Source organism: Muntiacus reevesi, chromosome 2 (genome assembly GCF_963930625.1).
Source record: "Muntiacus reevesi chromosome 2, mMunRee1.1, whole genome shotgun sequence".
Taxonomy (NCBI): domain Eukaryota; kingdom Metazoa; phylum Chordata; class Mammalia; order Artiodactyla; family Cervidae; genus Muntiacus; species Muntiacus reevesi.
Window position 1 is genome coordinate 154,661,381 of NC_089250.1, and position 24,055 is coordinate 154,685,435.

At 44.4% G+C, this 24,055-nt stretch overlaps 1 protein-coding gene and 2 pseudogenes across 1 annotated transcript in view; 1 reads left to right on the top strand and 2 right to left on the bottom strand.

Moving 5' to 3' along the window:
* The window catches only part of LOC136157290 (guanylate cyclase 2G-like), a 50,169-nt pseudogene extending 49,539 nt beyond the window's left edge, over positions 1-630 (bottom strand).
* A 42-nt stretch (positions 631-672) lies between these two features.
* Positions 673-8,910, bottom strand: LOC136157291 (guanylate cyclase 2G-like; annotated as a pseudogene).
* A 12,796-nt stretch (positions 8,911-21,706) lies between these two features.
* The window catches only part of ACSL5 (acyl-CoA synthetase long chain family member 5), a 48,651-nt gene continuing 46,302 nt past the window's right edge, over positions 21,707-24,055 (top strand). Inside the window, exon 1 of the mRNA XM_065923327.1 lies at positions 21,707-21,843. The gene's annotated coding sequence lies outside the window, so the exon portion shown is untranslated. The remainder of the gene's footprint in view (positions 21,844-24,055) is intronic.

The window sequence follows — 24,055 nt, forward strand, 5'->3', positions numbered from 1 at the left end:
CTTTATTGACTATGCCAAATCTTTTGACTATGTGGATCACAACAAACTGTGAAAATTCTTCAAGAAATGGGAATGAATACCAGACCACCTGACCTGCCGCCTGAGAAATCTGTATGCAGATCAAGAAGCAACAGTTAGAACCGGGCATGGAACAACAGATTGGTTCCAAATTGGGAAAGGAGTATGTCAAGGCTGTATATTATCACGCTGCTTATTTAACTTATATGCAGAGTGAAATGCTGGGCTGGATGAAGTAAAAGCTGGAATCAAGACTGCTGGGAGAAATATCAATAACCTCAGATATGCAGATGACACCACCCTTATGGCAGAGAGCGAAAAAAAAAAAAAATTGGCTTAAAACTCAACATTCAGAAAACTAAGATCATGGCATCTGGTCCCATCACTTCATGGCAAATAAGATGGGGAAACAATGGAAACAGTAACATACTTTACTTTGGGGGGCTTCAAAATCACTGCAGATGGTGACTGCAGCCATGAAATTAAAAGACGCTTGTTCCTTGGAAGAAGAATTCTGTAATCACAAACCCAACAAACTCCAAGCCCCATGGACAGAGCAGCTGGCCAGAGTTGGGAAAACCCACCACAGTCAAGTCACTTACCCTGCAACATGGTGCGACTAGAGCCTTTCAGACTGACTAGCCACCTCCCATCCTAGAAATCGCTCCCGGCTGTTACCACTTCCATCAGGATCTCAGCATACAGCAGGACTGCGTCATGAACAGTGTGAGGGCTCACCTTAGATGGAGGAAGCAAAGGCGGGCTTGAGAAGGGCCAGTGGCCTCCTCCATCACAGCCTGGGCTCAGTTAGAAGCACTTTCTTCCGTCCTCTTAACAGTGTGACATAGCACACTAGAAGATACAACTAGACATAGAACCTAGTGCAGGTTCTGCATTGTTCCGACAGAAAGGAGGGCCCTCCAAGTGTCCTGGCCTCTGCCGGTAAACCCGGGGATCACAACTGCACTTTTCCTCTTTAGGTCTTGTTTTCTCTAGTAAATTGCATGATCCTTCAGGTGGGGAACAGTGTTGTCAGCCATAGGCAGGAGGGGATAGGGTTTAATCGAGAGGGTTGGAGCCAGGAGCCAGGTTGCTCCTGGTACTGACCGTGAGACTTGGGTAAGTTCCAGAACCTCTCTGAATCTCGGCCCATTCATTTATAAAATAGGCAGAAGGCTGTTATTGTGGTGGCAGAATAGATATGGTATCTATTGCATTAAGTGGAACATATTCGGTCTTCACTTAGTCAACAAAAATGCAAGTGCCTACTAGGTCCGAGGCACCGTTGTCCCTATAGAACCTGATATGGAGCTGACACTTAGTCAGTGACACCCCAAATATTCATTGATCACCTTTTCTTGTGTGTTAGGGTCCACAGTCAGCTGCCTCATTCCTCACGGAATCTCTGTCATCAGTAGCTTCTCACCAGCTTCAGGCTCAGCTTGGCCCTATACTGGAAGGAGCTCGACTCTGGCCTATCGTCTGGCTAACCAGACACGTTGCCCCGTTATCCCACTCAGCCTGGAGCTACCACTGGCTGATGGCTGCATTCTCCCTGTTCCAGACCATCTGCCGGCCTTGACTTGCCCTAGCTCCACAGCTCTGACCACTCCATTATGGTTCCTGGTCCTGGCGTCCTGCTGGGAAAAGAAACTGTTGAGGTCTGAGTGCCCACTGGTATGTGTTCTGCCTCTTCCATGTACTATGTCTTCAGACACTCCAAACTACAGACTGGAAGCTAATGTGACTATCAGTCCCATTTCTAGAAGAGTCTCAGGTGCCAGAGAGGTTAAACAATTCCCCTCAAAGTCTCATGGTTAGTAAAGAGCAGAATGAGGATTGAAGCCCAGGACTCTGACGCCCAAGCCACGTGACCGCTCAACTAGTAACCTCTGCCCTCCTCGTGAACCTGGGTGCAGATTTCACAACTCATCCGGCCACTGTTTATTTGGGGCTGAGGAAGATGGAGAGAGAGTCTGTGTGTGTGTGTGTGTGCGAGTGTGTGTGTTAGGAGACTGGGGGTTGGAGGGGGAAGAGAGGGAAGTATAAAAACTAGACACACACACACACAAAAAAGCTAGACACAGATATCCTCGAGGAAGGGGGGACGGACGTGTACAGGAAGACCCCGTCAGACCTGCTCTGCCGTGTGGATGGGGCTGTGAAAGGCTGGCCCCCGCAGCCTTCAGTGGACCTGCTCTCGGAAGCCTTCACCACTAGGGCCTTCCCAGGCGGAGCTGAGGGCTATGAGAAACACTGACTCATAGACTGCAGGGACCTGTGTCACCTTCTGATTTGCCAATACCTCCTTCCAAAAGCTGTCCTGAAAAATAATGAAATAAACTAGCTGTTCTGTAGGAAACACCCTGAGCAAGAGTCAGGGTCAATTTTGAATGTCTATTCTAATCCTTGGAAACACATTTGGCAGTCTGAAATACTTCATGATGATGGCTCTGGAAGACCTGACATGCAAAGTCTACATCTTCTAGCAAGCCCTGAAGCAATGAGAAGGAAGCCAAAAAAAGAAAAAAAAATCAGTCAATCAATAAGAAAGCTTACCTGGGGCAACAAGCAGCTAAGATGCAAGAAGCTCACCTTTTAAAAATGGACAGCAAAAACTTGAAAAACTTACACTGGTTGATTCTCAAATTTCTGCTTATAGTTTAAGTGGTTGGTTAATGTCATTATTACCTACATTATTACAATTATGACAGTAATACCCACTCACTGTGTGTATATATGTGAAAGACAGTGAGATCTTCCCCAGTTTCCCTATTACTCCCTCTTGTCTCCTCTGAGAGGTTTCCAATGTTCTAGACATGGACAGAGGTGTGTGTAAGCATACATACATTTTACATAAGTAGTATCATGTTACAGAGAAGGCAATGGCACCCCACTCCAGTATTCGCCTGGAAAATCCCATGGATGGAGGAGCCTGGTAGGCTGCAGTCAATGGGGTCACGAAGAGTCGGACAGGACTGAGCGACTTCACTTTCACTTTTCACTTTCATGCATTGGAGAAGGAAATGGCAACCCACTCCAGTGTTCTTGCCTGGAGAATCCCAGGGACGGGGGAGCCTGGTGGGCTGCCGTCTATGGGGTCACACAAGTCGGACATGACTGAAGTGACTTAGCAGCAGTAGCAGTAATGTCATGCTATAATGGTGTTCTGCAGCTTGATTTTTGTCAGCTTCAGCATATACTGGGAACACTTTTTGCTGTTTCATTGCTAAGTTGTGTCCAACTCTTTGTGACCCCTCGGAATGCAGCACACCAGACTTCCCTGTGCTTCACTATCTCCCGGAGTTTGTAAACACTTATAGGAAATGGATTTACGCTATTCTTTTTTAAAACAGCATGAATTCACTTGCGTGGATGCTGTGAGGTCTATTTTTAGGCCCAAATTCTTCTTGCACTTCCAACCAGTTGGAATTGTATCATCAAGGTTTGGGGAGAAAGAGACAAGAGGGTTGGATGGGCTTCCCTGCTGATGCTGAGACTTGGTGCACCATCTTCCCCTCACGCGTCTGAAGGCAGATGAAGGAGAAGAGGTCAAATGAAGGCGAAAAGGTGGACAGCAATGAAAAGGGAAGGTAGGAGGAGGTTCTGAAAAGCGTGGCTTGCAATTAGAATTACAACTGGCTGCCCAAAGAAACCTTAGACACTTTGGCAATCTGAAATACTTCATGATGAAAAGATGAAAGAAACCTGGAACATTCTTATGCACCTTCCTATACTCGCTTTTCCCCATTTCAGTTTCTTCATCTCAGTTCAGTCGCTCAGTCGTGTCTCTTTGTGACCCCAGTTTCTTATGATCATATAAAACAAGCTCATTTTACAAAGGTAAAACTGCTGAGAAAATTACCCAGTGTGTCCTTGGCTAAATGCAAGAAGCTTTTTCTTAGAAGCCTGAGGGTGCACACGTGGCAGTTAAATGTACAGACGCTCAGACCAGCCCACCTGGTTTGACTACTCAGTCGCCCTCACGCACTAGCTGTGTGGCCTTGGGCAAGTTAATTTGCTTCTCAGGACCTCAGTTTCCTTATCTTTCCATAGGATGGTGTGAGCTAGTTTTAGTTTATCAAGCACTCACAGTGGGGCCTGGCGGTTAGCACACACTCCACAAAGCAGAGCTGTTGGGCCCAAGGGCTCCGTTCCAGAGTCCAGAAGACCAGCTCTGTCACTTGGGAGCTCCGCGATCTTCGAGAAGTTTCCTTATTTCTCTAAGCCTCAATTTTTTTCATCTGTGAGTTGCAATGCTAATAATCTCTATTATTACAAGGCTGTTGAAAATATCAAATGCAAAGGTGCATGTAAACAATGCATGGACTATCCATCTGCCTCAGGGCCTGTTGGGAAAATCTAGCACTGATGCAGGTATAATGTAGAACTTGGTATTCATGGTGGGGTACGTGGTACATGTCAGCTGTCCCTATTGTTACCAAAAGAACCAAACCACCTACGAATTGCCTCATTGGACCAGCATGTTGGTTTTTCCAGGACTTATTGGGGCTCAAACAGAGGTGGCTATGGGAGAAAAGAAATTGGGAGGCACTGAGTTTGAGAGCGTTAGGGTAGGTCTCAGCAACCCAGTAGGAATGACAGTTTCTCCTCAGCTGGTGTTTGCTGATATAGGCTACAGAGGGCTTGGCTCCAGAGCCAGCAGCCTGGCTCAAAGCCAGTCTCCCCGTCCTAGTAACTGAGTGAACAAGCTCTAGGTAGGTTCTTTCCACTCAGTCTCCCGATCTTCAGTTAAGGATGTAAGAGTCGCTGCCTCCCAGGGTTGAGTATTCAGTTAGCTAGTGCATCTGGCACCTAGCAAGTGCTGAGTGTTTGTTACCTCTGCCTGCTGGAGCCACTGAGGGTTCATTGGCACCCGCCTCCAGCTGCTGCAAAAGGATGAAGACAAATTCTCCTGTGTGGAGTCCCAGGTTCTCTGCAGCCAGCAGGATAAGCCTTACATCTTCTGAGCTGCAGATTAAGATGATAACTATAAGACAAAACAGAGTTAGCCAACTGCACATGGGCATATATTTGTTTAAAACACATGGGCATATGTTTAAAACACATATATATGTTTTAAAGTCTAGCCTGAAGTCACTGCAAATGAGACATAAACCTAGTGTTTCCTTGAGGATGCTTTAGGAAACAGGAATGCCTAAACTGCTCCCTCAGCCTATATTTCTTCTTTGTCATGGTTTTTTAAAATAACGTTTATTTTTTACAAGTTAACATGTGTATAACAGAAAACCAAAAACACAAGGAGTGAAAAAGAAGTCATCCATAATCACAAGCAGTTTACCATTTGGTGTGTCCTTCTAGGTCTCATTTGTGTATTTACATAACTAAGCATCTGTTTTTATGTAATTAAGACTTGGGGTTGTAACCACAGGTCTATATGAACCTCTACTTCTTGAACCATGCCAGCCATATACAAACCAGCAGCTTTCACCTCATGGAACTAAAGTCTTCGCTGCAGCTCTCTCCCAAAGCACAAATGGAAAAAGTTTGAGACCACTTCTGGGCTGTAGTTTCTTCATGTAATTGTCTCAGAACAATAGACCTGGTTTGTAGGTAGGTTGGATTGACAGAGAACTTAAAACCAGGAGAGCTTAGACTGTCTGAGTTGGGATGGGGGAAAATGAGTAGACCATGGTATTTTTTTTCCATCCAAATATATCAGCATGCATTCTGAGGGCACAACAATTATTTACTTTATGTATTTATTTTTATATCAGAGCACACTTTCACTTCAGAATTTTTACTTTTTTAAATTGATGTATAGTTGATTTACAATATTGTGTTAGTTTCAGATGTACAGCAAAGTGATTCAAATATATGTACACACACACACACACACATAACTTTTCCCTTATAAGTTTTAAAAGATATTGAGTATAGTTCTCTGTACTATACAATAAGTCCACGTTGGTTATCTTTTTTAGTGATTTATTTTTTTAAATGAGATAAATTATAATCTATTTATCTGAGCTCCAGCTAGGTGCCAGGCAATGTGCTAAGCAAAGGATACATCAGTGAGCAAAAGAGAAAGTCTTTGTTCTCAGGGAGCTGACAGAAAGACAATACACAAGTAAAGAAGTTAGAGGTCATCCGAGATTCTAATGAATGAAGGGGAAAAAGAAAGCTGTGATACTAATGTGGGGATGGGGGATTGCTCCACATCAGGTAGTCAGGAAAGGTCCCTTAGAGGACATTGGATGGGCTCTGGGCTGTGTCTGGATGGATGAGAGGAAGCTATTTATGAAAAGAGTGCTGGGTGGGGTGAGGTGGGATTATGGGTGGAACTTCAGGCCAAAGGATCAGCAAGTCCCCAAATCCTAAAGCCAGAAGGAGCTTAGCTTATTTGAAGAAGAGAGAAGAGTCAATTACTAATTCCTGCTAGAAAGTAGAGTCTTAGAAGTATTACCACAATATTCACTATGATGTGTTTATCAGTTACTTGGTCTGGCACTTTACAGGCATGACCTTATTTAATCCTCTCTGTTGTATGAGATAGGTAAGATGACTGTCTTCGTTGTACAGATAAGATGTCTGAGGCACTGAGAGGTTAAGCTACTTGCTCTGAAGCACACAGCTAGAAAGTGTCAGAGACCGGTTTCAAACCTAGGACTGTCTGTCTCCAGAGCCCTAGCTCTGAATCACAACCCAAGACCAAGACCCAGCCCACTTAGCAGGTTCTTCCAGAAATTACCATTTACATCAAAACACTATAGTATCAAGACTTTCACTGTAGAAAATATTTTTCTTGTTGGTAGTGATGCTTTTATGTATCATTAATTATATACCCTGTTTTCATCTGCTTACATTCATAGAAAAATGAAAATTCTTAGTTTTTTCCAAACAATCATTTTTTTCTCTGCCTCTCTAAACATAAGCAACAGAAGATTCTTTCCTACTTACCCTTGGAAATCAATGACAGGCTCCTAAGATTCTCTTGAAGGGAGACTGGATCATTGTTGGATCTCACGCTGGTGGTGATGGTGAAATGGGATTTGAGTTCATTCTCTACAACCCTCCATAACTCATCCACTCCATCCCAGGAGGAAGTCCCGGAGTGACCTCCAAACATGCCAATGTGTTTCCAGCTCAGGTAGCAGAGGCTTTTCCAGAGGACATCACCGATTCGGTGCATGGGGGGCATGAGGTTCACATAGGTATCATACAAGAAGTTGTTCTCCAGTTTGGCTGTTTGTCCAGCAATGTCAGACATGGGGATTTTCCACTCAGAAGCCAGCAAATCAATAATCCTAAAGTAACCAAAGGGATATCTTTCCATAATTGAGTTTTGTTACTGTCCAACTCCATTATAAAATATCTGCCTCAACTTTGGATTCAGTGAGTCTATGGGTCATACTGAACCCTCTCTTTGGGAATATTGATAATGTCTTAGGTTCAACATGATAATGCAAAATCTCAGAAAACAGTAGCAATAGCTAGCTGAAAATGTGGGGGCACAGGAATGGAACTTACAAAATGAGCAAGTAGTAAACCTTGGAATTCAGGTAGTGTGATAGCAGAGTCCACACTCATAGGTACTATTTACTTTTTTTAGTCTTTCTTAATGTGTTCCTTATTCATTTCTCATTCATTTTCCACGATGAGCCTACTATTTACAGGAAACTTCAGAAACCTTCCTCTTAAAAACATCTTGAGATCAATTATTACAGGAGTTAAGACATGTAAAAATAGCTGTAGAGTTAAATATGCCCTTCAACATTTATAGACAATAGATTTAGAGAAATTTAGGGGAGTAAGAAATTGTTAATTTGGGAACTAGGGGTGTGAATATTGAGGGTAGAGGGATAAAGACAGATTCCATCGCTTTTGAGCTTGACTTGGAAGAATGGGTAGGCTTTGTTGGTCAAATGGGGAATTCTAGGAGAGATTAAGATTCAAATTCAAATGTAAACTTAACTCTGTAGCACCCACGAATAATAGTTCTGCAGTACTTTTTAACACGAACATTGCACTGTCTGTTCAGCCTTTGCATCTACACCTCTAAGAGCACAAGATATCCCAGGACATTAACAAAGCTAATCTCATTAGCTAAATAAATACAAATCATTCATTTCTCTCATTTTCTTGTCTTAGCTTATGGCAATCTGTCATACACATCAAAGGGAAAGCTACGCAGATATTTTTCTACTTAAAGTTGTGTTCAATTTCTTCTGAACCACAAGGCTGACAACGTTAGTGTGAATAATGAGTTCATATCCAACAACACCAGGGCCAAACAATCCACAGATTTTTAGTGAACATCAACAAGTTAGTGAGTGAACTAACAATTCTTGACTTGTGAGGATTTCTTTAAAGAGAGTGTTGTTTTCATTGTATGGTCTGGTTACATTTCAAATAAATGATACCCAAGACTTGACACAGTTATTGTTTATAATAACGCCATCCAAGTCAAAAGATTTTTCAACTCTATACCATCACTTTAAGATCACTCTTTCCAATGGAAACTCAGAGTTTTCTTAGAAGACTGTATACTCTACTTCTGTGGCTTCTGGTCATGCTGGTCCAAACAAGGGAGAAATCTCTTCTTTCTGGACCTGGCTGATGAAAAGAGCAAGAGACTACTTGGCACCACAGGTTGAGTTGGTGTAAGTAAACTCCTAGCTGAAGTTTCTAAAGTCCACCAGCTCAGAGTTGATCTTGTCCATGGCAATCTGGAGACCACCTTTGCACACTGAATGAATGGGAGATGTTCCAGGAGCCCTGAAAACCCACAGTGAGTTTAGCAGCCTCAAACCATGTCATCATCACACTGGCAATGAGCATCAGAACCAGTGTTAGGTGGCCAACATGGCATGCAACCCCCAAACAGAGCCCAGATCTGACTGAGAGCTTAGCACCTGTGCTGGGAGCCATGAATGGTGTCTAATACCTGGATCACTGCAGAACTCTGAGAGGCTCAGCCTCCTGACCACTTGTGCCCAAGAGCTTAAATAACAGTACACAGTTCCCTGAGGACCACAGCTTGTATTCTCTTCAGTGCTGTTAATTAATCAAACTCTTCCCTTTCCAGAGACTATCCTAACACATCTAGAAGCAGCAGTCTTGAGAAAAGAACCTGGGGCAGGGAGGTGATGTGGCCCTGGTAATTGATCCAGTGGTACCACTGTTCAGCTTCATGGTTCTTGACAAGTTACATAACCCCAGATCATCTCCAACCCCCAGGCCCTTCTCCCCTAGTAAAATATGAATCATGGGAGCCACTCAAGTGTAGACAGTCTAGGGCTTAATTCTGACTCCATCACATGTAGTTATGTGATCTAGGACATGTTACTTCCCTTCTCTATGACTTCATCTCCAGATCCACAAAATGGGGGTAAAATTTAATGAAATCTTCTCAAGCTGACAAGGTAAAGATTAAAAGAGATCATACAAGTCCAGTGGTTGGTACAACATCTCGGTAAAGAGAGTCACTTTGTCAGTGTCAGATGATGGTGGTGGTGGTAAGGATGATGGGGTGATTGATGATGTTGATTGTGTAATAATGGTCATTATTTCTTAATCCATCTTATAAGAAATTTTCCTAGAATGAGTGGTTATGAAAGAGTTTACTCACAACTGGCACAGTTTACATCCGTCACCTTGGTCTAGAGACCATGGGAAGGTTACTGGCAAATGAATACTAATTCTCCCTCTGCACAGATCAGGGAAAAGAGCTGGGGACAGTTCTTTATTGAAGAATTACATATGAAGTATGGATACTTTGCTTGTAAAGAATCATATTATATGAAGTATTAATATTACAGGGATGACAAGACTCTTGGGAAGCCGTTATTATCCCCAGGTAAGATGACCTAGCCACCAACCAGGTAAATGCACATCAGTATAAAGAATTCAGTTCAGTTGCTCAGTCTTGTCTGACTCTTTGAGACCCCATGGACCACAGCACACCAGGCTTCCCTGTCCCTCACCAACTGCTGGAGCTTACTCATACTCATGTCCATTGAGTCAGTGACACCATCCAACCATCTCATCCTCTGTCACCCCCTTCTCCTCCCACCTTCAATCTTTCCCAGCATCAGGGTCTTTTCCAATGAGTCAGTTCTTTGCATCATGTGCTCAAAGTATTGGAGCTTCAGTTTCAGCATCAGTCCTTTCAATGACTATTCAGGACTGATTTCCTTTAGGATTGACTGGTTGGATCTCCTTGCAGTCCAAGGGACTCTCAAGAGTCTTCTCCAACACCATAGTACAAAAGCATCAGTTCTTCAGTGCTCAGCTTTCCTTATAGTCCAAATCTCACATCTAAACATGACTACTGGAAAAAGCAAAGCTTTGACTAGACAGACCTTTGTTGGCAAAGTAATGTCTCTGCTTTTTAATTTGCTGTCTAGGTTGGTCATAACTTTTCTTCCAAGGAGCAAGTATCTTTTAATTTCATGGCTGCAGTCACCACCTGCAGTGATTTTGGAGCCCCCCAAAATAGTCTGTCATTGTTTCCATAAAGAATTAAAATATGACTAAAATAGATTTTCTTTTGGACCCTGGCAGGGTAGGAGCTGGCATCTCCCACTCATCTCAGGATCATATATTCTAACACAGTAGACTCGCTATGAATCTCAAGGCTTGATCTGAGGACCACTTACATCAGCCTCTTATGGTTAAAAAGACAGATTCCAGGTCTCCACTCCAGACCCTATGAACCAGATGCCTTGAGTTTACTCTAGGAATCTGCATTCAGCAGATGCTCACTTACTCCTAAATACACTAGTGTGAGAAGCTCTGAGAACGTCTAAAATGAGAGAGGGCAAGAATCACCAATAACTATTCACTACTTAATTTCCTTCAGTAGCAAATTCCCAGCATGGGATTACTGAGCTTTAGCTCTGACCTGCTTCAGAGGACATTTCAAAACCCCTGGATTATGGGGGGTTGCTTTTCTCCAAACCAAATTCATTGTCACTGCTTCTGCACTGAACTTCAGATTCTCTCTCTTCTCTGCTAGGACAGCTTGGTGTCAGCTTGCTACATCTTAAAGATTAAAGTCTAAATTCTTTAAAGTCTGAGTCTAACGACTCCCTCGCTGTAATCACAGGCAGAATTCCATGAACCTTTTTGGCTCAAATGCTTATCAGATGTAAGTAGGCTTGGGTAAGTCAGTTAAATCTTTGCCTGAGTTTTGTCAACTTCAGAAAGAGCTGAACAATATCCTTCTCAGAAGGATGTTGTAAAGATGTTGTGTGATAACATAACTACTTAGCACAGTGCCCCACACTTAGTAGGAACTCTGTAAAGAAGCACTGCTAAAGGGCATGTCATTGCATAAGTCAGGGTCTTGAGACCAGGATTCTGGGAACAATATTATATGATATACTCTGTGTCCCCTCTCTCCCACTATCACATACAAACTTCTTAAAATGGTTATTCCCACTCTGGATAATTTGAGATTCTCTGGGATTATAGATTGCCTTCCCATAAGAAACCTTGAGGCGGATGACTGCATTTGTTCCTCTTTGGATCCTCAGATCCAGTACAGTGTTGCACCGGTAAGCATGCAAAATTATTGTTAATCATAATAAGTATTTTTGTATTGAGCATGGTCAAAACTAGGAGAAAATGCCAATGACATTCAGTGTTGGTGAGAATTTAAGAAACAGACATATACTCCTCATAGGAATATTGATTGATAGCAGTTCTCATATACATCTTTGACTCAGAAGTTCCAATTTGGGGGATATATCCTACAGAAACAAGAGCATATGAGAGCATATGATAAGATATAACCACACTTTTTTTAAAAGAGTTTAAGATTTTTTTTTTATGTGGACCATTTTTAAAGGCTTTATTGAATTTGTTACAAAATTGTTTGTTTTATGTTTTGGTTTTTTGGCTGTGAGGCATGTGGGATCTTAGCTCCCAGACCAGGGATGGAACCCACATTCCCTGCACCGGAAGGTGAAGTCTTAACCACTGGACCACCAGGGAAGTCCCCACAATGCTTTTTTTTTTTGACAGTCAAAAATTAGATACATTCTCCATGTTCAATAGTAGGAGCCTGGAAGAGTAACATGAAGTGAATCCATATGACCGAGGAGAGAGCAGTCGTTACAAATGATGTTTTAAATGTGCATTTATTGACTCAGAAAGATAGTCACAACTAAGAGAGGAAGCACACTTTAAAACAACATGAACAGTATTCCATCTTTTATTGTCTTTCTCAAAAGTACATAAAATTGCATAACAAAGATTATATGCATCAAACCAATAAAAACTCCAGGTGATAGGAATTATGGGGTATCTTTTCCTCTCGTTGCATAATTTTCATATTTTTTTATCTTCATGTCTTTCCAATAAGAAAGACAAGTGAAAGACTTAATAAACCTACAGACTTGTATTTGCAGAGTGACATCACAGTGGATTAAACAGTCTGAATTTCTGCATCAGCAGAACTTCACTCTGGTCTGGGCCTACACTTCTCTGCACTTGGCTTAGGCTGTGCTGAGCTCAGTCCCTTCTATGTCCCCATTGCTCTCAGAGGGAGAGGGAGAGACAGAGACGTGAGGGTTGGGTAATGGTGAGCATCATCTGGAACCCGTTGCCATGGTAACAGCCCTCCCCTGTTTGTACCAAGCGCTTTATTGACAAGAGTAGCAAGGCCTGAGGTTAAAACCAGCCTAAGGAGATTTGTAGGGACTGTGGCTGCTGGAGAGGACACACTGCTGTCCACTTTGCTGCTTTAGTCCTGCCCTTTTCTAGGAGATTCTTAGGCTTGTAAGTTATCAGTGCTGTGGTGGTACATAGGGGAGGTCATGTTGTTTTGGAATAGAAGTAATCTGTGCTTGGCTCCCAGAGGTGCAGAGCTTGGTTCCCTATATTAGCACTTTGATTCCCAGATACTTTATCTTATCTCTCTTTCCTGTAAAGATTGTTACTGAGGGAGGATTCTTTCTTCCTAATTTACAGTTTCCTCACTGCTGACCAGCTGGGCCATAAACCAGACATAGGGCCAGCTGTTCATGTGCAAGATCAGATATGATTTACCTGTTCCCAGGGTGATGGGGCTGGCTTTTTTCTACCTGCCTCCCTCCCACTTGCCCCTCCCTCCCTTCAATCTATAAATCTGTGACCTGATCCTGTTTAGAAAAAAAAAATGAAAGGCTGGGTTGTAACTTCTCCAGAAGGTGAGAAATAGAAAAAAGACGTTTGGCCCACTCCGAACACAATACAGTGAGCCTGGACTTTCCCACATTTCTGGAAAGAGAAGGGAGAGGCAGGCTCCCCAGGAGGCTTTCCGGAGTAAATAAGACTGGATCTGAGCCTCCGTTTTCTTTTTCTTTTTTAATGTTTTATTTGTAGAGGCTTTATAGCATATTTTAAATTTTTTTTTTTCTTTTAAGCTGTGCTGAGTCTTCAAGCTTTTCTCTGGTTGCGGCAAGTGGGGGCGTGGAGGGGGGCTTACTGTCTAGTTGTGGTGGCTGGACTTCTCACTGTTGCGTGTGGGATCTTCCCAGACCAGGGATGGAACCGCATCTCCTGCATTGGCAGGCAGAGACTTCTCAACTTACCAGCTTCTTGTCCTGAAACCCTAGGAGTCTGATGGCTTCATAATTAACCCAGTACTCCATGATAGTGATGCAACAGTTTCTTTCTGGATCTTGCTTATAGGTTCCCATCATGAAGGTCTAGTTCACCATGTACCCACCATCCTACAAGTAAGTGTAAGTCAAAATTGTTCTCACCTGCTGGGATGTGAACTTCAAACTTCCCTATTATGTTCTCAGTGCTTGTAAATAGTTGTGATGAAGTCAAGTAAAAAGACTCTCTAGGTAAGTAAATATTTAAAGAGCTGTGGGACAGTGGAGTAAAGGTTGACATTGTATAAAGGGGAGATGTGTTTCTTAGGTTGCAACAAAAGGCAATTCCTTGAATCCAAAGCCTCTCCTTTAAGTAATCTTGCACGTACTACTCCCCAGAGGCTGAGGATGGGGCACTGGCCTTGGTTTTCTGATGAGAACAGGTTGCTTGTTTCTGAAAAGGTTTGGATCTTCCCAAGTGGCACTAGTGGTAAAGAACTTGCCTGCCAATGCAGGGGATGTAAGAGACACAGGTTCGACCCCTGGGTCAGGAAGATCCTCTGGAAAAGGGCATGGCAACCCACTCCAGTATTCTTGCCTGGAGAACCCCATGGACAGAGGGGCCTAGTGGGGTACAGTCCATGGGGGCACAAAGAATTGGACACGACTGAAGCAACTTAGCAGGCACACATAGCTGATTCACGTTGGTGTACAGCAGGTGCTGACACAGCTTTTTGAGGCCATTACCCTCCAATTAAAAATTAATTCGTTAATTTGAAAAATAAATAAATAAAAATTAAAAAATAGGAATTAACTCGTTAATTTTTTTTAATGAATGTGTCCTTGCCTTAATTCATCTTTCTCTGGGGTTTATACCCCTTTTGAGCCATAAGAATGACATGCTCCACTATCTGAGCCAATCCGGGGCCTGGGTAACACCCGGCTTGTCCTCTGGGCAGCGTCTCTCTGGTACGCAGCCATTTAAAGCCAGCAGGATGTCCCTCTGGCTCCCCACCCTCTTCAGCTTCTGGTCTGGCGAGACCAGAAACCCTCCCACTTCCTGGCGTTCCTGCTCTGCTTGTATTAAAAGCTGCCAAACAGCTCCCTAGCCACGCTCTCAGTGTTGTTCTCCTACGCTGTGAGCCCAGGGAACCAATGCTGCAGAGGATGCTTTCCCTAAAGCCTTGGTGAGGGGACAACTGTAAGATGCCCCACCCAGAGTACTGATGCTCTTGTCTGCAATTTCTCCACACCCCCCTGTAAGAGGCAGTGTAACAGAAACGTTGAGAGCACACGTTTTTGGAATAAGACTTAGGCTGGCTGCGATGTTTTATACTATGTGAACCTTCAGTTCAGTTCAGTGGCATCATAGTGATGTTTCCTAAGGCCCACTTGACATCACATTCCAGGATGTCTGGCTCTAGGTGAGTGATCACACCATCGTAATTATCTGGGTCGTGAAGATCTTTTTTGTACAGTTCTTTGGTGTATTCTTGTCACCTCTTCTTAATATCTTCTGCTTCTGTTAGGTCCATATCATTTCTGTCCTTTATTGAGCCCATCTTTGCATGAAATGTTCCCTTGGCATCTCTAATTTTCTTGAAGAGATCCCTAATCTTTCCCATTCTATTGTTTTCCTCTATTTCTTTCCGTTGATGACTGAGGAAGGCTTTCTTTTCTCTCCTTGCTATTCTTTGGAACTCTGCATTCAAATGGGTATATCCTTTTCTCCTTTGCTTTCCGTTTCTCTCTCTTTTTTTTTTTTCCCTTCTCTTCCTTTCACAGCCATTTGTAAGGCCTCCTCAGACAGCCATTTTGCTTTTTGGCATTTCTTTTTCTTGAGGTTGGTCTTGACCCCTCTCTCCTGTACAATGTCATGAAACTCCATCCATAGTTCATCAGGCACTCTGTCTATCAGGTCTAGTCCCTTAAATCTATTTCTCACTTCCACTATATAATCGTAAGGGATTTGATTTAGGTCATACCTGAATGGTCGAGTGGTATTCCCCACTTTCTTCAATTTAAGTCTGAACCTTAGCTTAATTTAATTTAATATGAACTTTAGTTTCCTCATTTTTGATTACCCTGAAGAGCTCATGAGAGGATTAGGTGAAGTAATAGATCTTATTAAACTTTTTATATTAGAACATAATTGGTTAACCATGTTGTAATAGTCTCAGGTACACAGCAAAGTGTTTCAGTTAGACATATGCAAGTATCTATTCTTTTTTCAAAGTTTTTTTCCCCATTTAGGTTGTATATGATATTGAGTAGAGTTACCTGTGCTATGGGCTTCGCTGGTGGCTCAGCTGGTAAAGAGTCTGCCTACAATGCATGAGACCTGCGTTCAATCCCTGGGTTGGGAAGATCCCCTGGAGAAGGGAAAGGCTACCCACTCCAGTATTCTAGCCTGGAGAATTCCACAGACTGTATAGTCCACGGGGTCACAATGTGTCGGACACGACTGAGTGACTTTTACACAGACACACCCCTGTGCTGTACAGGAGGTCCTTGTCGGTTATCCATTTTCACAGAACAGTGTGTGATAATGGCAGTTTTATAATAAGGAACTATTGTGTCAGTCAAGAAGATCATGACTTCTTTTGAATAAATGCTATGTAAACTCAAAGAAACAAACTGATGCTGCTATGGAGCCCAGAGGAACAAATAAAAGCCTTCACTGTCTTCAAGAACACCCGGAGCAGGTATAACGTGTTCACTGCTAACACCAGCTATACCTCTTTTCGCTTATATCCTATAGGCATTAAGCCAGAGGATCTTTGGTCTAAATTAGCGTCTAAGAAAAATAGAGCGTGAGCCACTTAGGTAATGTTAAAATTCCCAGAAGAAATATTTAAAAATTAAAAGAAGCAAATAAGATTGATTACTTAGTTTATTCAAAATGCTATAAATTCAACACATACTCCATATTTTAAAATTCGAGATTTTATGTTATTTGCTTCATATTAAGTCTCCAAAATTTGGTGTATTTTGTACTTAAGCACATCTTAATGCAGACTTTCTTTGTTTCAAGTACTCAGCAGCCACCCATAGAGACTGCTTACAGTATTGGACAGTCCACATCTGAATCTTCCCTCTAATCAGCTGGGAAATAGAGATGTTTCCTATGAGGCTGTTGGTTCTGGGAATCCAGAGCCAGAGCCTCTCTGAGGACCTTCTCACTGTTCATCTGACTCTTAATCGCTCTTGCCCATAAAGGAGCAAGTTGTCTGTGTCACTGAGTCCCAACCTTATTGACATGACCCTGAGAATAACTGTTTATATGACGCACGGAATCCCCTAGGTGGGGCGGTACAGTGTGTACCGGTGTACTAAGGTTTGCCAGTTGGGAAGCTCAGATCCAAACTTGCAAGGCAATCTGCACCCTGAGGGTTGTCTGGGGGAGGGAGGCAAGCTTTTTATTGCAATCTGTGCAAACATCCTTCTTATTGATCAAGTGCTCATGCTTAAGTAACACCTCCTTCCCACAAAGAATGAGCAAGTGGCCTCATGTGCTCAGGCACCCAAGCTGTTGCTGTCAGCAACACGAGTTGAGCAAAACAAGCTCCTCCAGCCACTGAACCTTGGGGTCAGCTTCTCCTATGTGGTTGACAGTGGGGCCCAGAAAAGCACTGTGGCCACTCCCAGCAAAGCAGACAACAAAGCAGAAAGAGCTGGGGATTGCACAGCTGAAAGACCTGACCCGCTGACATCCCCCCCACCCTGCACCAGCCCAGCCCACCTTCAACTGAGTGAAGCAAGGCTCTGTGTGGGAAGTGAACTCAGCCTCAGGAAGCACATCCAGGCAGGTGGGAAGCCCTTCAAAGGAGGGGGAAGGGAGCCATGGTTCCACGGCTGAGTGGAGGTTCCTTCTCCTGCCCCCAATCCCTCCCAGCACCAGGGTCTTTTCCAATGAGTCAACTCTTTGCATCAGGTGGCCAAGGTATTAGAGTTTCAGCTTCAACATCAGTCCTTCCAATGAACATTCAGGACTGATTTCCTTTAGGATGGACTGGTTGTATCTCCTTGCAGTCCAAGGGACTCTTAAGAGTCTTCTCCAACACCATGGGACGAGTACATGGAATGAGTCATCCTTAATCAATGTACTTGGGCTATGGACTCAGGACTACCTGAACTCAAAATCTGCCTTTAAGACTTTGCCAACTCTTAGCCACATGCCCTGGGTGAGTTAACTTGACCTCCCTTAGTCTTCCCTCTTCTGCAAAATGATAACAATTTCTTCATCAGAGTGCTGTAAGATGAAATGAAGTACTGCAGACAGTTCAGCCCAGTGGGGCCCCATGGGAAGTGCTCAACAATATTCACAATCATCTCAAAGGCCTTCGGAACGGAGCTGACCTGGGAACCTAAGAGTGCTCGCCTGAAGGTGTACTCTGAGTGCCATTAGCCTTTTGGAACATCAGATAACCAAGGAAAAGGTGGGTATGGAATTCTGATAATCAGAATAGTCAATTAGGGCAACTTTGTCGAGTTGAGGGAACTTTGTCCCTTCCTTTTCACATCTCAGTGGAAGGGAAAACTTTGAAGTCAGCTCTGCCATGTGGGAAGCTAAAGGTCAATTCATCACAGCTTACATTTCACCTACTTTGTACCATCGCGCCCTCTGCCCTGTTGTCCAGCTGACTGCTGGGAGGGACACAACATCTCTTTCCTTTCTGATTCATCATTACTGAGTCAACAAGAATAGGTTCAGCCTATAGCTCTAGGATTCTTCCCACTCCAGTATTCTTTGCCTAGAGAATTCCATGGACAGAGGAGCGTGGCGGGCTACAGTCTATGGGGTGGCAAGAGTTGGACGTGACTGAGCGACTAAACCATCACCATAGGTCTAGGACTCGCTTGCTTCTCTTTTTTCTTGGGTCATGTTGCCTGACTTCTAAAGTCTTGGATTAGCAGTCAAAATAGCCTCAGATCCTTCCTAGACAAGTGTTTGCCAGGCGCCACATGTTCCAGCTACTCCACCCATCCTGCACTGCCCCTTCTCATCTCCAGCTTCCTTCTTTGCCCTCCCTCGGAATGCTGATGAGCAGCTATTCCGGAATATGAACCCAGTGAAGTGTTCGAAAGCAGAGGAGCCAGAGATGCAGAGATGCAAGATGAGTCACCTATATTCTGAGGGCAGAGGCTTTATTCAAAGGAGAAATTCCACTCTCCTCTAGAAGGACTTAAAAGTTCGGTGATGTCTGAAATCTGGAAATAACCCAAGACCTTTAAATAATATTTGGTTTGCTGACTGATTCACGCCTCCCAACCTGCTCTAAAACCTGCCTTGCCACCAAACCTGCTCCCGAAACAAGGTCTCTTTTTTCAGGAACAAGCTGTGAAACCCCCAGCTTTGCAAAATAGCCCCAAAATACTTTTTAAAAACATGCTTGGCCCCACCGTCATCATCATCTTCTTAGGAAGGTAATATGCCTGCTCTGAGCCTTCTTTTCATCTGTACAAATAACTACCTGGCAGATATACTGTGAGGGCCAAATGAAGTCCTTGTTATGGAGCTTGGCTCCTGGTGGCCCCTAAAGGTGGTGTCCCTCCTTATCCTTCACAGGTTTGATAAGAGTTAGTCTGGAGGTGTTTTATAAATTGAGAGGAGCTATATAAATGCAGACGCATTTATATGATGCAGTGTAAAGTTGGCCTGCTGAGAAGGTCTGGCTTTCCCCACTTTAAAAATACAGGAAACCTGGTTTCTTCTTCCAACGGCCTGCCAGCCCTATCACATGAGGTATCTTGGCTGTTTCCAGACTGTGTTACAAAACTCTGGAATGTTGGCTTCTGGTCTTCTCGAACTGTTGTAAATGAAATGTGTAGTTCCTTTGTCCCTACAAACGGGGAGAGAGGGTACACCACTCCCCTCCCACTGACCAGAGTAGCAGAGTGCATGTCAGAAATACAGCTATTGGGTCAGACGCCTTACCTCAGACAACTCACCCCTGAAAGACATAAAACAATGAAGACTTGCCCTTTTTAGAGGCAATGGGATGCCTGGACCAGCAAGGGGCTTGCTTTTTATTGATTTCTCAATGCAAATGGCTACGTGAAGGGAGATGTGGAGGGTGTTGCAAAGCATTATCGAACACGTGGGTTTTTGAAGAGAGAGGCTGTAGGAAACCATAGTTGATCTGGAAACAGTGTGGCCTGCTAGGCAGTGGAAGCCTGGGTTCGGGACTCCCCTCTCCTTCTAAACTGATGACTCACCCTAGCTGGCCGCTTCACCTTTCGGGGTCTCAGGTGCCCTGGAGAATAAAGTTATGGTTGTTAGATCACACTCATACCTACATGGGTCATCCAGTTGGGATGCCAGCACTGATTTACATAAAGAAGAGTGAGAGGCAATACTTCCTGCTGGTGTCAAAGCCCCCTCCTGGTCTTGGCTCCTCGCTGGTCTTGGGTGTCACCTCTCTTCTAGGGCAAGTCATGAGTTCCACTCTGCATCAAGTTGTCCTCCCAACTGTAGGGTCACCAGAGCCAAAATGACCCTATGCAGAGTTCTTTTTAACAGTCTAGTAGTTGAGACCGTGGAAGATGGGGTGGGTGCTTGGAGCAGTGGTGGTCCAAGTGTGTCCCCAAACCAGCAGCCTCCACATCACCTGGAATTGTTAGTAATGCAGATTCTAGGGCCCTGACCCAGGCCCGCTGAGTCAGAAATGCCAGCATGGGCCCAGCCATCAGCATAACAAGCTCTCCGGGGAACTGCATGGCTCCCTGGAGTTTGGGGACCACTCAGAGCCTCCTGCTTTCCAGCAAGTGTGGCGTCAGCAGGTGTGCACTGGACTGCTACTTAACACAAGTTGACGTCACCCCCATCAAGTGAGAATCCCGCCCCCCGCTCCCACTGAACTGTATCTTTCTCTAAGCTACCTCTTAGAAGACTTTGTTTCAGGTCCTAGGGCAGGCTTAGGGATGCGGGGCAAGAAGTGAGTCTGTGGAGTTAATGTGCCGACAGCCTGGATGAGATTCTGGCCACCTAAGACCTCTTACTGTTAATGAGGACTTGACGACTCCTCCAGACCGAGTCAGCAGGAAGTGGTGCTGGCTTCTGATTTAGATATTGGTCACCTGACCAAATTCAGTGAGAAGAAACCTAATGCAGCATTTCCCCGAATTTCTGCAGGCCTGATACTCAGAAAGCGTTCAAGTATTTGAGGTCTGCTAGTGGTGAAACGAACATGTAGCAACAAAGCAGAACCATGCAAAGGCTCTGCAGTGGTGGTCTGTGGCTCTGGGTCAGATCTGGCCTTGACTGCTAACCGACTGCCTGATGGTGGGTGATTTTTTTCACGTGAAAAGGCCTCATCGGCCTCACCTATAAAACAGAGATCGCTCTCCAGAGTTGCTTGCGTGCCCATCCAGCATTTTTGCTTAGTGATGATGTCTTGCAGTCTCAAAGATTTTGGACTGGAGACTGGTGACTAGTGACTTTAAAATGGAAAGAGGAGGATAGGCTGAAATGTGATGCCTTAGCAACCCTGCTTCTTCAGTGCTTGCTCAGCTGTGGGTGGTGCAGGCTGTACCCATCATTCTGGGTGCTAAATCCTACCCAGCTATGCCTGTCCCTCTGTCTAGATTCTAGAGTGACTTGAAAACCTTGTAATTCTAGAGGGGTCACCAGCCCATTCCAGAAGAAGGCTTATCTCTAAAAGACAGACCTCTGCTTATCCAAATCTTAACATTATAACTGGAGCCAATTAGAGTAGTGTCTCAATTTTCTCTCCTCCTAAAATCAAGGAGCACTTTTCCCGTCTTGTTACTTAGACTTTCCTTTTGCTATCACAATCTCAGGGATTCTGCCCAAAAATGAAGGTGCACAACTTGGTTTACCTCCTCCCCTTCCCCAAGGTATGGGCTTTATAAAAGGTTTTGCTTGTTAAAAGTTAGCTTTCCGAGCTGAGGACTTTCTCTCTCTCTCTCTCTTTCATTCTCTCTCTCTCTCCTTTTTTTTCTTCCTCTAAAACCCATTGCATAACAATCTCCTGCTTTAACCTTTTGCCAAATCCTACACTTCTCACTGCCAGGGGTTACTGTGGAAGTGTTTAAATAGGTAACATCTACCTTTGAACCTCTATTGCAATAGGTTCAAAGGTTCCAGGAGAGCTGGTTAGCTACTCTCAGTACGACACACATTGGCTTCAGGTGTGGTCCCGACTCCAGCGCTAAGGAAAAGGCAGAGGCTCCTGAATGTGGTGCTGAACCAGCAGAGACAGCTGTGAGGGGCACATTTCCTGGAACCCGGAAGTGAGCAGACTCTTACAAGGTAAAAACTGCAATAATGCTACCCGCTCTATAGCTTATATGATATGGGATAGTAGAGATGGGAGTGACAGGGGAGAAGAAAGTTGGACGTGTGCCTGTTCTCAGCCTAAGGCTCTTTACAACATGAAATAGCATTTGTTTGCGTAGTGATCTTAGCTGACCTGCAAGGGAGGCAAAAAAAAAAAAAAAATCAGCTGCAAAAGGTGGGTGGAAATGTGGAAGGAATCTAAACTGCTAGCAGGAGATGGACTTGGAAGAGAGAGTGGTTGATTTCACTTAGTGCAAATAAAACAGACTTAAAAGCCTTAAGGGTTATAGCCAAAGCCAAGATGTGGGTCTCCTTCGTCTTCCATTTTGAAATGTCTGTATGATTGGAAATGCCATCCGACAGCTGCAGCCCTTCCCATTTGGAAGGGAAGGAAACCCTTAGCAGACTTGCTATCCAATGCTAGGGTCTGTACTAGGTGTGTGATATACATTGGCTCGTTACCTCCTGTAAGGTAAGGGGTATTATTCCCATTATCACAGGTAAATAATGTGCCTCTGGGCTCTTAAAGAGCACAGCCTGGGCTCCATAGCTAAGAGGCAGGGGGGCAAGGATCTGAGTCCCAATCGGTATGCTGCCTGATGCAGAGTTCTTGAGTGCTGTGAAAACTGTCCATCGTTCCCTCAAAATTCAGCAGTGTCCCTGGTGTGTGCAGGATTGAACAAGAATGCACCTCCAGGTGCTAGAGCTTTAGAACCACCCAGACTCTTCCAAACTTCAGCATTTGATCCTGGAGGAAACCATCTTCTCCCGGCCCTAAGCTCTTCATCTGGTTGGTAAAAGAAGACAGCACCCAGGGAAAAGCCCAGCAGCATGAGAATGGCTGAGACTCAACACCCACTCTGCCGCCCTCTGCTCTTCACTTGAGGGAGCTGCCCCTGGGGAGATGAGCTCGGAAACTTAGCAAGGACAAGTGTTTCTCCAGCCAAGAGATGAAGCCAAAGATGGAAAGGCGGGCAGGGGAGGGCACCCTCATCCTAACCTACTTCAGCCTTCTTCCATGTCTAAAGTGGGATCCCATGAGATCAAGGGACCAGCTCTTATGTTCCCTGAGATTGGGACATAGCTCATTCTGGTTTTTATGGTTGGAGGCTTTGAGGAACTCCTCTGCGTAGAGAAGGAATCCTAATACATCTCTAGTGAAGACCTGAGTTCTTGTTGGATTTACGTTGAGCCTTCTTAAAGGCACAGAGGCTAGGGAAAGTGCTGCTTAATTCTGGGGTGTCTCAGAGGTGGGGTTGGGAAGAGGTAGGAGAATTCATTTTTTCTGCCTTCAAATCTGAGAATAGAAACTCCCATGCCCTTCTGAGGCCACAGCCATAGGTGAATCCGATGAGACTACTATGTGTCCTGATGCCCTGTCCTCAAGACCTTTTCAAGGTGTCTTCACATTCAAAGCAATTTTTATAATAATTGTTATTGTTTAGTCGCTAAATTATGTCCAACTCTTTTGCAACCCCATGGACTATAGCCCGCCAGTATCCTCTGTCCTTGGGATTTCCCAGGCAAGAAAACTAGAATGAGTTGCCATTTCCTCCTCCAGGGGGTCTTCCCAACCTAGGAATCCAACCTGTGTCTCCTGCATTGCAGGCAGATTCTTTACCAGTGGGCCACCTTTTATAATGATATGAAGAAGTAGTTTGCCTTTTCACTGTCGTCTCACGAGTGTACAGTGAAGTTTTTCAGAGGCTCCTGCGAGATGCGGGATCAGTCTGACAGCTAGTGTGGCACATGTGCTTGTGGATTCCTGATTTTACAATTTCTCAGATTTCACCTGGGAGGTGAGGGTGCCAGCAGCAAACATTTTAAATTAAACATTGGAGGTCTGAAGAGGATGTGTCAGAGGAAATAAATAGACTCTCCGCGGCTGTCCCTGAGGTTCCTGACATGCTCGTTTTGCTGACTTTTCCCGCACAGCTCCAGGATCTGAGGCAGGCAAACGGGGACTGGGGAGAGGGGACAGCGTGTATGGCTGGCCAGCAGAGCCGGTCTCCAGGTTTCCCCACGGTCCTGGGAAGGATGTGAGGGCCAAGGGGCCCTGTGGTTGGACCACATTGTCCCGGGAATCCAGAAGGGGTCTCACCTTTCTGACAGGGGTGGTCTGCGAGGGGCATCTCCATCATCTCCGTCTGGTTCTCCCTCGTCAGGCAGACAGAGCGTGAGTTCT